A 13,652-nucleotide genomic window follows, 5' to 3' on the forward strand; every position below is an offset into this window, starting at 1 on the left:
ACAATTTCTATTTAATATTGCATGTGAATTGTTCCTCCTACTCAGAACTGACAAGACTCAGCCGCCTACCAGCCTGTCTTTTCATTACAGCTGCTACAGGTTTTTGGAGTTTATCGCCTACTAATAGGTCCTGGAACATCCGGTATAATGCATAGCTAATGCAAGATTGCGAAACAGAGTAGTACTCATCATGTCTACTAGAAAAAGCTTTAAAAGGATCAAACCAAATCCAAATATTGAATGAATAGAAGTTCAACTGCAGAAACCTAAGAGGGCTTCAATTAAGAACATTTCAAAGGATTTATCAATTTTTTTACATTGAGGCACATAGCAGTGACCTAAACAAAGCTCTAGCTCTAGTACTGGTGTCCAGATGTGTCCCTTTACATTGCATTATGCTGTTGTAAAAGCAGGAGAGGAACAATGTAGCTTCACATACACGTTTAGACACGCGCACACACGGCGCTTCCTCCCTGCCCGTAAACGATGTTTCAGAAGACGCCGTTTTCGCCTCTGTTACTGCCGTCGATGCCGGCTCAGGGGATCGGCGGGCTCGGGACATGACTTCATCACTACGCCCATGTGACGTTTCGCCTCTTCAGTTCCTCCTTTAACAAATAATGAAAAAAAAGGGGCGAGGGGAGGACAGGTGGTGTAATAGAGGCAAGGAGCTGCATCCCAAGTTGTTTTTCAAACCACTTATATCATATCCTATTAAACCATATGATCGTGTGGTATTGTAACTTTTAGTATTGCAATGCAATGTATCATGAGTTACCCTGTTCCTCCCGCCCTAGTCTTCACTTAGACCTCTAACTACAGTTTTACAACTCTGTCATAAATAAAGGGTACATTAACTTTGCTGTATGTCTTCAATCTCAGTACAATGACAACAGATGTCTAGATTTCTTGCAAATAGTCTTTCTCTTAGAACATCTGCATGAAAGATTGGTCCACTGGGGACATGTGTATAAACAGTGTTTGTAATCCAACTATTTAATACCCAAGTTGTGCAACTTGTCCATTTCCCAAAAGTGTGACTCTTCAGTGGCAGAAAGGTTGAACTTCTGACCAAACAACTGCCTAAAAACTGTCTTACCGGGGAGGCACCGGGGGGGAAACAGATCCAAGATGCACTGACAGAGTGGAAGAGCTTTCAAGACAGCTGCTCGAGTTACTCTCTCTGTCACTCTCGCTCACACACACACACACACACACACACACCCTTGCAAACACACACTCCGCTCCCTCTCTCCTTTTTAGCCTGTGACAGCAGGCACCCAGCGATGACATGAGGAGTGTTTCTGGCAGCCAGTAAGGCAGCACTAAACAGACAGAAATATCTGCTCTGACAGACGGACAGACCGTCACCCACTACGACATGCATGCAGCTGTCACTGAGCTTACCGCTCTTCTTCCAAACCCTCGGCTTTGATTTTCCCTTTATGCAAGTCCTCCCCTCCGAGCCCACATTTTTCTTCTTTCCTAGAGCTATCACATACTATATTAAAAAACAACATTTGGCTTCGGCTGTTTGGCTCATTGCCAAAGAGACAGGGGGTAAAGAAAGGAGTTTTCGCTTTCATAAAACTGTGAAGGACACATCCATCCTCGGCTTGATCAGCACAAGTCTCGCTCTTTTCCTCTTTTATTCGCTCATTCTTTGCCTTACTTTCTCGTCTGTTCCCCCCTCGCTCTCTCTGTCTGTTGAGCGTTTTCTTCCTCAGCCACAGCCGTTCTCAATTAAGAGGGTCAGGGAGCGGAGCGGAGAATAACTGGGGCTCTGGTATCTGGAGCTGGAAGGACTCAAAGATCAACAGCAAGAAGAAACCACTGCTCTGAAGTTGTACGCCAAAAACGTGACTGTGGCTGCCTGTGTGTTTATATGTGCGCGTGTGTGCGAGCATGTTGCATAAATCTGCACCATGTCAACAGGTTGTCAGTGACCTCTGGCTTCTATATTTTACTAAACTGACATGATTATGACAGAAGTGCTAATGTGGTTGGCGAAGAACTGTCCTCTTTCTCAATGAAATGTGTAAGCTCAAGGATTTGAAGATATTGAGATTTAACTAAAGACACTGGATGAACTCGCTCTGCGTGAGTCAAACATCTTCACTCCAATGTTTCGTTAAGCCGAGTGATCAAGGCTGAAGTGGCAGCAGAGCAGGCTTTAAACTTTCCAAAAATCTCTTTAAATGACCTCTCAGTGTTCTTCTTTCACAAGTTATTCAGCGGGAGTTGAAATATCTGCAGAGGTCTCCTCCAAAAAGAAACGATCAACATTTAAGTTTGTAAAAAAAAAGGACTCCTATTTCTAGAACCTTTACAGGGGATGTAACTACCCTGCTAATTCTAGCTTGTTTAAAAGGTTCTCAGCTTTATTTTAGGCCAAAATCCCTTTAGTGTTGATATCCATAAATTATTTTACCTACACACAAATTATCCACAGCTTTCTCCTCGTCTACTGAACAAGTATTCCTAGTCATTAAAATCTGTTTAAATACTGAATAACCCATTGTTTGAGAATAATTCTGTGTTTCTTCAAACCTCTTTGGTGGAGCGTCAGGGGGCTGCAAGTCAAACTGAAGCTAATGGGTGCACTCACCCAGTTGCCCCGTACACTCAATTACTGAAGAGCAACTGACCCAACTGGGTCTGAGTATACGTCATCACGTAGTAAAACTTCCCTGTTCTCATGTACAGTCCTAGTAATAACAAAAAAAACTCTTACAAACTCATCCACAAGCCGGCACACCCACGTATCAAATCTTCGGCCCATGTAGAGAGTTACTTTAATTGCATTGTTTCAATGGTCCCCTCTGAATTCAGTAGAAGCTGGAAGCTGCAGTTTACAAGACACGTCTGCAGGTGTTGCATTTCAAAACTGGAAATCTCAAGCTGTGAAGGAGAACAAATACACTTACAGACTGTCTTTCTCTGTCTCTCCCTCTCTCACATACCGAGGCACACGGCAGGTGCAGCACTGTTCATTACTTTCCTCCACGGCATCAAGAAGGGCACATCGGAGCAAAGTGAAATTGGAAATCTTGAAATAAAAAACCCTGTGTTGTTTCAATAAAAATGCACTTTAAAAAAAAAAAAAAAAAAAAAAGGTGAGAAAACCTCAAATATAGGACGAGAGAAAAGTAGCTTAGCACAAACGTGTCAAATCCAGGAAAAGAATGTGCTTATCAACGACGCTCCTGCAATGCCACTGACGTTTCCCAGTAGGCATTGCACACTGAAAGTCTGACAGAGCCATAAATACCAGCATGTTATGTGGCTGAGGGTCATGTAGGCTTTAGATAACCTCTCTTTGGCTGGTACACTTTGTGAAAAACTACTTTGTTGCAACACAGCAACTAGTAAAGAAAAAAGCTCATTCAGAAACATTTCCCCCCGTTTTATTCAAATGCTCTTGCAGCAGTGTGGAATTAAATCTGTTTGTCTAAGCTGAGAGTCAAGTCGTTTTGAGGATCTCGGGTAGCGTGTCTCCTAATTCTCTGAAAGAAAGAGCAATCAGCTAAGCTTCACACGGCATCCGACAGATTCAATCTTCTTTTCTTCCAGCAACTCTATTGTAATGTTCCCACACACTGGCGCGCACGCTGCACTGCACTCGTTTTCTGATCATCTATGCAAATAGGCCACAGATGGACACGAATGTACGTACGCAACTGACAAACATCGTATGGGTTTCATTCTCGATAATAAACCATACATTTCCTTTACAGCTCTGATGTCCCTCATGCATCGGTTTAATGTGTTGCGTGTGGATGTGTCTCTGGCACCTTGCCACACACTTCTCCGCATTATTCAAATGAGGGTACCATGTTTCTTTTGTTTACCGCCTTCAATGGTGACACGGAAACAAGGTTGGAGAATTCATAAACGCCATGTCTCACTCTCATTCTCGCACTACAGCTACCATCTCCCCCCTCTCTCTCTCTCTCTCCTCGCTCTGTGAATCAAGCCGTGACGTCCGAGGAACGTCCCGTGCATTATGAGAAGCCATTAATGAGTGTGTGGCGCGGAGTGTTGTGATGCGCGGCATATTACAGCCATTCATCAGGGGCCGGGGAGACACTTGACAGGCGGACATCCAACAGGTTGAGTAATCATATAACACAGCCATGTCAGGCCTGCCACGGCTCCGTGTCCCATTCAGGCCTCTAATGTTATTTTCCTCTGGGTAATTGACGACGCCAGACAGAGAGACCCAGTGATGGATAACCTCATGGAGCGAGAGGCGAGCAAAGATGGCGGTCTACCGGGATGATGTCACTCCCGGTGACATCAACATTTGGAGATACTTCAAGAGATAATTGAGTTAAATTCCATCACTGTTCTTATTTTCTGGTTTGGGATTTTTCTTTTGGTCAGGACTTTGTGCTCTCTTTAGTGCTCGCCAAAATCTTCGAACATGATGATCAAAGTCAATTCAATTTAAAAAAAAAACAAAAAAAAAAACTTCATTTGTCCCCGGAGGGCAATTCAAAAATTCAATTCCCGTCTGTAAATTGTAATGAATATTTACATTTTTATAAAAACAGACAATTTAAATTAAATTTGAATCTTTTTGATTGTGTAGCTGCTTTGATGATTCAGTGTTTATAAACATTATCATCAAACATGTTTCAGACTGTCTTCTTTTATGACAATGTGGCGTTTCACTGATCTCAGCCACACAACATTATCGCCTGTTTCTGTCCAGTGTTGTGGTCCCTTGGTTATATCCTCCTATTAACGGATATTATTTGACAATGCCTGCAAAATCTGAATTTCATCAATAACTTGCCTCTGTGTTTTCACACATGCACAAAAATCAAAAAAATCTCCAATAATTTGGGCGGGTTGAGTTGCATTTGTGAACTCAATATTTTCAGCCTGACTTCGAGTGAAATTGAAGGGTCCAGTCGGAATGAGCTGATGTGTCAACGTAGCATGACATTATTTCAGGAAAATCCACTGTGGGTGGGCCTGTAATATGACACTTGTAGCATGTGACAGGTGCACAACCAGTGTGATCCCGTCTTTCCTGCTGACTATTATGTTATTTTCCACCTGTTTATAGAAAATGTGAATAGAATCAATTACACCTGGCACTGATTTAAAGGCAAAAGAACCGTCATATAGTGCGACTTCTAAAGCCTGCTCCTGTGCTGCAGGGAAAACTTACCGCTGTAAGGGAATAACAACAAGATTTCAGGTTCAGGCCTTCCTGACCATTTACTTCATTAAAATATCTAGAAATGTTCAGGAGTGCAGATGTGAAAACAGCATCTGTATTATACACATTTCCTCGCTCTCTATAGGAAGCTTAAGTCATGGTTTAACCACGTGTCATGCTAGCTTCATGTCTAAGGCTAGAAGGCGAAATGTGTTTATTTAAAGATATTCCGTTTTTTGTTTGTTTGGTTGTTCCACTTACGAATGCATAGCCTCAGTCTGATGTTCAACTCATTAAAATTATTGATTGTTTCTGGAAATGAAATGCTGTAATGTTACATGTTAATTCAAAATGAAAATTCATATTCTTGACCGCTTTGAGGTTTGAGGTCGCAGGGGGACTGGAGCCGATCCCAGCTGTCATTGGGCGGGAGGCGGGGTTACACCCCGGACTGTTCACCAGTCAATCACAGGGTTGACACATAGCAACATACAACCAGTCACACTCACATTCAAACCTACGGGCAATTTAGAGTCACAAATTGACCTGACGAGCATGTCTTGAAATGAAAACATTTAATATATAATGCAGTAAAGGAGGGGGGGGAGGCCGATACAACTGATTTCCACCACCACCAAGACAGGAAGGACAGGAGGACAATGAATTCAGAATAATATGAAAAACAAACCTCCTCTATGCATCCTGTCATGATCTATTTTGGTTGCACATCAATCCAATGTGTTAGCTTCTATGAGTCATCATTTTATAACAAGAAAAACATTAATCGCAATCTATTCAGGAAAACCATCATAAGATGTTTATCTAAGTTATTACATTGAATTTGTTAAAACATGACAAAGTAAAAGTATTACTCGGGTAATTACAGTGTACAAGGAATGCCATCTGACACTGAGGAATGTGTTGCACATATTCCGACTCCTCTGCACAACAAAAGTCTCAGCTGCAGAGAGGTAGAGGTGGCCCTGAGGCTGTGTTAGACGTTGTTAAGGATAGCAAGTATCCTCACACAACCTGTTCTGCTCTGTCCCTAAGCTGGGAAAGAGAAGACAATGTTCTCTCTCATCCTCCCACTCTCACCACTTTATACCTCTGCCTGTTTGTGAGATGCCTCTTGCAGCTTCACAATCCAAAAAAAAAAAGGGCCAGCTTGTGTGTGTGAAAAATGCTCTGTAAGACGGTGAGCACAATGAATATAACCAGCAAGGATATAAATACACATTGCTGTTTTTGAATATCATCACAGTCTCCTAAGCTGCAGAGCCCTGAGGTGAAATTCCTCAAAGAATAAGAGCCTTGATTGGACCGTTTCTCTCAAGCTGTCTTCATTTTTGTCTCCATACCTCTGTCACGTACCTATATCTAAAAACACAAGGGACACCAAGGACAGTGCACATCCCATACACGCGTTAGAGAACTTCGCTCCAGAGAGGAAAATTATGGAAAGAAAGGACGAGCAAAATAAAAACACACTTAAACCGAAGTTAAAGGGCCAGACTGAAAACTGTGGGGGAAAAATAAGCCTGGGAATGGCATGCTAGTTCTCTGAGTTAGTGATCGGACGAACCAATAACAGCCACAGGAATAAAAAATAAATAAACGTTAACGAAACATTTGAAAAATTCCGCCTATTCACGGTGCTACGTTTACGTCCCTGTATTGTCTCACCTTTAATATGAATATCAAAGAGGTGAAGTGATCCCACCTCTTTGCCTTTATTGGAGCCATAGTATAGGCTGGGTGGAGCCAACAGCATTGTGATGTCTGTGTGTGTGTGTGTGTGTGTGTGTGTGTGTGTGTGTGTGTGTGTGTGTGTGTGTGTGTGTGTGTGTGTGTGTGTGTGTGTGTGTGTGTGTGTGTGTGTGTGTGTGTGTGTGTGTGTGTGTGTGTGTGTGTGTGTGTGTGTGCGTGCACGTCTGCGAGTGTGACGATTCGGAGCTCCTGCTGTTTGTTAACAAGTCGTGCTTCTTCAACGCTTAAATACAAATGCACCTTCAGAGACCGGGACACTATTATTACGCCTTTGCAGGATCAATACAAAAGTGCAATAAGGTAATAAAGGTAAAGCTTCGTTACAGCACTTTTTCTGAATTGCAGTCTCGAAATTCAGTTGCTTTTCCTTCTACACAACACTTGGTTGTGTCAGGGAAGAGTTTATGTCACTGCTTTGCAACAGAGTTCAGCCATCATTCAGTCTGGATGCCACGTTCAAAAAGCTATATTTAGGCGCAAAAGGCTGCTAGCTTAGTGTGTGCAGAAGGCAAAAATAAAGGGATAAATGCTCAAGTGGTTTAGGATGGTAGGAGAGGGTTACTTGACGAAAGGGTTTACGGCAGTCTGGCATTAAATACCTTCTTTACAAGTGTTGATGTACAGATAAGTGTCAGAATCCCCCAAATAACCGAGTTCACAGTTTTCCTTTTTACATTGTGATACAGAGTGTGAAAGATCTCTTATCCTCAAGAGGAAACAACTGAAAGGCTGTTATATTAACGTTACTTTTATTTGCAGTGATTGAGAGCAGTTCATGGTGGTCACTGTTAAAGCTTTGCAGTGGAGATGGCAATCGGAGGCAGTTTACTGAGGTCGTCTTCAACCCTCATTTCTACCAGCGTTAGACACTTAGTGGACGGCAACACAAGCAGCCCAATCACAGCTGCAGCGACCACCTCGAGATTTTTTTATATTTTCACTATAACCTTTAAGTGTCGCTGTATCTTTAAGTAGACTGAACTAGTAAAAGCAAAGCAGTGACCAAAAACTTTTCCTCTAGTGTTATTCATACCCAGACACACCGCTCACACTCCGCCTCTCCCCTCAATCTCAACTCCATCGCCTCACAACGGCCACAGTGTTCAGTGTCAACAGTGCTCACACTGTGTGTTGCTAACATTAAAAATGCATCCAATTAAACTGCAGGGGAAAATGCTCCTCTGTGAACGGCAACAGTGTGTAACATGTTTGCAGCGATGATAGGCTTTCTAAACAAATTAAACCATTGGAGCTCTACATTACTCATCCCGGCGAGCTGTCTGGCCAAACTCTGCCTCAATTGCACAGTTGTTTGATCAGAAATTTGTAGGCTGTGTACGTGTTAATGTGAGAGAGGGATTGGGGGGGGGAGGGCGGGCAGATATGACTCCGTGGATACCAGGCGAGATGAATTCAGTACGACAGCAGCAGAGAGGCGCAGTAAAAAACTTGTCTTCCTATACTTTCATGTGTGTGCAGTCATGGGCTGTCACATTGTTTAGCTCTGTTCTGTCGGCTGGCAGCGTCTCTTTTTCTTTCACCCTGCTCTACTTGTCACTCTGCCGATGGTCTATTTGTGTGTATATCTGTGGTAAACCTGTCGCTTTCAGGGCTCTGACGTCCGTGGGCTTATCACTTTGGCTGATCCTCACAAGTCGTGCATGTGTGTATGAACGGTATCTGTGTCTGTCACTGTATATGTGTGCATGTGTTTGTGTGTTTGTGTGCGGGGCAGATGTTCCCTCGGTTGGTTCAATTGCTCAGTGTTCTACACACACACACACACACACACACACACACACACACACACACACAAACCACACTAAGGAAGATTAACCAGCACTTTATTTATCCATTTGCTTCCTGGATCTGCACCCACCCAGCCTCAACACCCCCCCTCTCCCCAATCCTCCTTAATCCCTGGTAGCAAAAGAATACAGGAGGAAAGGCAGAAAATAGAGTGAAAATGGAGATAGGTGGCAGAGTTTTGCACCATTCTGGATCTACTTTAAAAATGACTGACTTTTCTGGTTCAGTGCATATGCAGAACTCTTGCATTTGCTCACGGAAAGCTCATGTTTCCTGAGGATAGTGCAGTGCTGATATTCAATTTATTAACAAATTATCATGCCATTGAGAATTCTGCGAAAAATCAAGCGTGGACAATAAAGCAGGCTACATTCTTCATGCTTCAGAATCACATTAGAAATAGGGTCCGGTTAAAGTAACATTACAATGACGTCTCAGTCAGTCTACAAATACTATAAATACGATCTCCCCTGACGTGCATCTGCAACGTGTAAAAAAACAACTACTGCTTCTAAAGCTAATGTTTGTAAAGCTTTTCGTAAATGAATGCATCTTCAATCATAGCATCATATTTGTTGTTCTATCCCCATCATACTGACACCGGCCACAAGCTTTCCGTAAGGCACTTGCTTTTTTTTTTTTTCTTCTCCAAACCAAATGAGATCTTGCACAGCTTCTCATAAACAGCAGCTGCAGTTCCCAGTTCCTCCCAAGCCGCCAGCCCAGGAGGGTCCAATCAAAACCAGCCACATTACTCCCTCACTTCACACATGCATGCCAAGTCTGCTTTGAGTTGGAAATTTAAGGAAAAAAAGAAGAAGAAAAAAAGACACTAAAGAGCGTGCACGATGACCAAGATTTAAAAAAAAAAGACCAATCTGTTTACCTGTGTGAACTTTGACCTTGGTGGTACTGCTGCCGTGGTCGCCGCCCCCTCCCCCACCTGGCCCTTCATGTATTCCTCACGCACGGTCCCACGCTGACCCCTTCCTTAAGCTGCGATCTGAGGGAAAGGAAGACAGAAGAAATGGCTGTTAAATTTCTTTTAATGGAGTGCCAGGTAGAACCTGGTTCAGACAGAGGACAAATGTATCACAGAGAAATACACCCCCGGTGCTGAAAAATGTATGCAGGAAGCCATGAGGGACTTTGCTATACTGCCCCATTTACTCTACCTCCTAACCCTGCCGGGGAGCCAGTGAACCAATGAGCAACTGCACCACCTATCAAGCTGCCGTGCCTGTGTACTGCAGCAGTCCTGTATATCCCCCTCTCCAGCTCCCCACGCGACCCCCCCCCCCCCCACACACACACCCCCCACTGAACAGGAACAATGTCCTTCCTAAAGGTTATCAGCAGCCTGGCTCTTGGTCAGCCCTCATCCTGAGTCCATTACACACACAGCGGCGAGATTCACTGCCTTAATACACCTCTCTTAGTCTCTCCTCACTGCTTCGCTGCACCCTTTACAGGCCGACACAAATCCAGCCGAGGCCAGGAGCACACAACGATTCTGGGCCGCGTGGATTAGCCTACCACTCATTCTGTCTCGAGGTATCTGTGATGCACTTAAGTTTTATAAATTGTAGTCCCATTGAGGAAGTGTTTCCCTTGTGCATTTTCAGTCTTATTCATTTAAAACATCTCAACAACTTCACAGAGTTATAACACGTCACGGGTTGATTTGTAACTTGTTACCTCGTTTACTTTAAATACATAAAAAACATGAGTCAGAAAAAACAAAAAAAGTCTTTTAAGACAAAATAACAATAATGTATATCTGGGCTGATGGTCGCACTTTTTCAAACTTTGAGTACGAGTAGGACTTGTGCTCACCATCTTCTTCCTTTAAACACAACCACGCTTTGCTGTGTTCACTAATTAATATTAGGGTGTTAATGTTGACACTTTGAGACTTCATATCCAATATCAAATTTGACATATACAAAACAATACATGGATGGTTTTAACAGAGGGGGGTGTGGCCGGAATGCCATCGCCCCCCCTCACATCTGAACACCTGCTCATTCATTTAATCCATGAAGAGAAGGGAACACACTGAGGCACATATTGTAAGACGAGGGGGTTGATTTTGGAGCCAGGCCAAAAAGAAGAGGACAGGGCGGAGGAGAAAGCCATAAATACGACGGGAGGCGAGCAGGTGTCGCAGACAAATGTGATTTACAGGGTTTACGTCCCCGTACAGTGCTGACAGGTAAGCCTATTAGGTTGATATTACCCAGCTATACCACGCACCGATGAACCCTCTTTAAAATGTGTCGTGCAGCCAGTGTGTCAGGGTTATAGGTTTTAAGAGAAAGATTAGAATATCACATTGTTAAGTTGGCCATACATTCAGTCCTGAAAATCCAATTATTGTATTAAAGCAGATTCTCAGTCAATTGCATTTTTCTTTTTTTAAGCGAGGTCACTTTGCAACCAAGCGCCAGAGCTATGTTTAGCTTCTTATGGTTGGAAAAAAAAAAAAGACAACATGGTGTAATAAAGGCAGAGTTTGGACGGGATTCCAGTTCAAAGGCAAATATTTTTCTCCTACGCTGAATTGACTTCAGGATTCAAAGAGCTAAATACTGCAAGAGCGGTGCATCTCTGCATACTGGAAGCTGGCAGGCAGCAATCACTGAAGAATGTGAACGTTTATGAGAAACTAAATGCAGCAAGAACATCGAGCAAAGCCGAGATCTGCAATCGAGTTTCACTTGTAATACTGCGAGAGAGACACGAGACTAGGAGAAAATTGCTACCACTTGAGCAGCACACTACAGATGGTGTTGAGAGCAACACAGCACAAAGCAATGTGCTCCTTAATAATGTGGTGAATATTGCAGTGAAAAGCTGAGTGCTTGCTGCTAGCTTCTGCAGACTCCAGCTCTTTTTTTTTTTTTTTTTTTTCTTGTCAGAAGTGTGAACTCTTTCATCCCGGATATGAGAGGCTGCGGTAAAAATCCTCAAAGAAACTAATCGTGTTAAATGAGGTTTGTGTCTGTATCTCTGACTCCTGAGCATGAGTGTGTGTGTGTGTGTGTGGTGTGTGTGGTGTGTGTGTGTGTGTGTGGGATGTGGGTGGTTTAAGGTGCTGCAGAGAGACTCCAAATTCCTGTCACCTTTAAATCTAAACTCTCTCCACTCCAGCCGCTCATCTCGTGTTTCATGCTCTCTTCAATCCTGGTAATCGTATCTGATGATGTGGCCACTCATTGATGGAGGTAAACCAATTTTCTGCCCAAAGACTTTTAAGTGATCCAAACGCTGGATATGACAGAGCCTGAGTTTGCTTGTTAAAAGCCCTTAACACCACAGCGTTTACTTTAGCCTCCTGTGGGGAATCCTACAGTCTCAACACACGTGCTCGTACCCACATATACACACACAAGCTTACGCACACCTTATCATCTGAGGTTGAGGAAGCAGGAGAGCTATAAAAGCCGACCTCATCTCCTTAAAACAGGCAGGGCTGTCCCTGGGCGTCTTAACACAACTCATCAACTGTTAAACCAGAGAGAGAGGCAGAGCAGTAAAAATCAATGCCCCCCAACACGGCAAACAGCAGTCAATGATGTTAGGGGGAAGAAGGAAGAGGGGGAGTTTGCAGCAGAGTCTGAGGAGGGAAGAAAGGAAGAAAGGAGAAGTCCAGAAGTCCACGTTAGGCGCAAAGGCTAATATATGTAATTGATTACCTCTATGCAAATAGAAGGAGCCTTAAAAAAAAAAAAAAAAAAACAGAGAATGCAGTGCGTCTGAAATCGATCGGCACTCTGAGTGAGAGAAGCCATTTCCCTCCAGCCAAGATAAAACACTTTAGTAAGAGCTGTCAGATACTTATCAGGAGGAAATTAGCGGAGGAATACCATTTTCCCAAAACAAACAGGTCAAGTGTTTCTCCTCCTTGAGTGGTCTCTCCCTCTCTCTCTCTCTCTCCCACTCTGATATCATCATCTGTTATTTCCTGCAGCTTAAATGCCAACAGCGAGGAGGCAGTGTGCTGCGTTTCATTCAAACCGATCATTTGTCCCCGCGCCGGCAGGAGCAGGTTGTTGTTTGGAACAGAGAAGACGAGGTTCCAGGGAGCAGGAGCACCGGGTCCTGCCAGCGGCCGCACGCAAACACTGACGCAAGTCCATCCTAAATCTCCGAGCCAGATCTCACCAAAACAAGATTTGGCCCGGCAGTCTGTTTCCCTGGCTGAAGAAGAAAGGGGGGGGAAAAAGGGGAGGAGAGAAAGGGAGAGGGAGAGAGAGAGAGAGAGAGAGAGAGAGAGAGAGAGAGAGAGAGAGAGAGAGAGAAAGAAAGAAAGAAAGAAAGAAAGAAAGAAAGAAAGAAAGAAAGAAAGAAAGAAAGAAAGGAAACGCACACAGAACAGAGCACAAAGAGATGTGTCGAAGGCAGCAGCCCACACAAGACAGCATAGAGGAGAGGGCAGCTCGGCGTCAACATCAACACGAGTTCTGGAGTCGTCGCTCAGCAGGTAATTATGATAACAACGTGTTCCCCAGGCAGCTTCTCTCTGATTTAGTTTCCGAGCACTTACCCTTCCTAAAATCTCCTCCTGATAACATCTGATGTGATTACAAAGTCAAGATCCTTTTCAAGGAGCGCCCACTTATGTGCCTCTAATTTGCTGTATAGTAACTCTCCCTCTTGTGACTGATCAATGGTGCCGCTCCTCTTTTGTTGTGTGTGCTTAGTTAAGACGCAACACCGTTCCGATTCTCATAACATTTTGGAAAATGTCATGACATAAATGAACCTCACCTACAAACACCATCTGTTATTGAGCGCTCCATCGCCTGCTATTACCTTCGGTTGTAAACACAGCCCTGCCACATGGGGGAATACATCATTTTCATTGTGCGAGTGTTATCATGCAGTTTAAACAGCG

General features: G+C 43.6%; 1 protein-coding gene across 2 annotated transcripts in view; it reads right to left on the minus strand.

Annotated features, from left to right (window-relative positions):
• Window positions 1-13,652, minus strand: part of zmiz1a (zinc finger, MIZ-type containing 1a) — a 109,266-nt gene that overhangs the window by 73,227 nt on the left and 22,387 nt on the right. For both annotated transcript variants that reach the window (XM_079362729.1, XM_079362730.1), the window contains exon 2: window positions 9,639-9,755. The gene's annotated coding sequence lies outside the window, so the exon portion shown is untranslated. The remainder of the gene's footprint in view (window positions 1-9,638; window positions 9,756-13,652) is intronic.

This window comes from Symphodus melops, assembly GCF_947650265.1.
Source record: "Symphodus melops genome assembly, chromosome: 15".
Classification (NCBI taxonomy): Eukaryota; Metazoa; Chordata; class Actinopteri; order Labriformes; family Labridae; genus Symphodus; species Symphodus melops.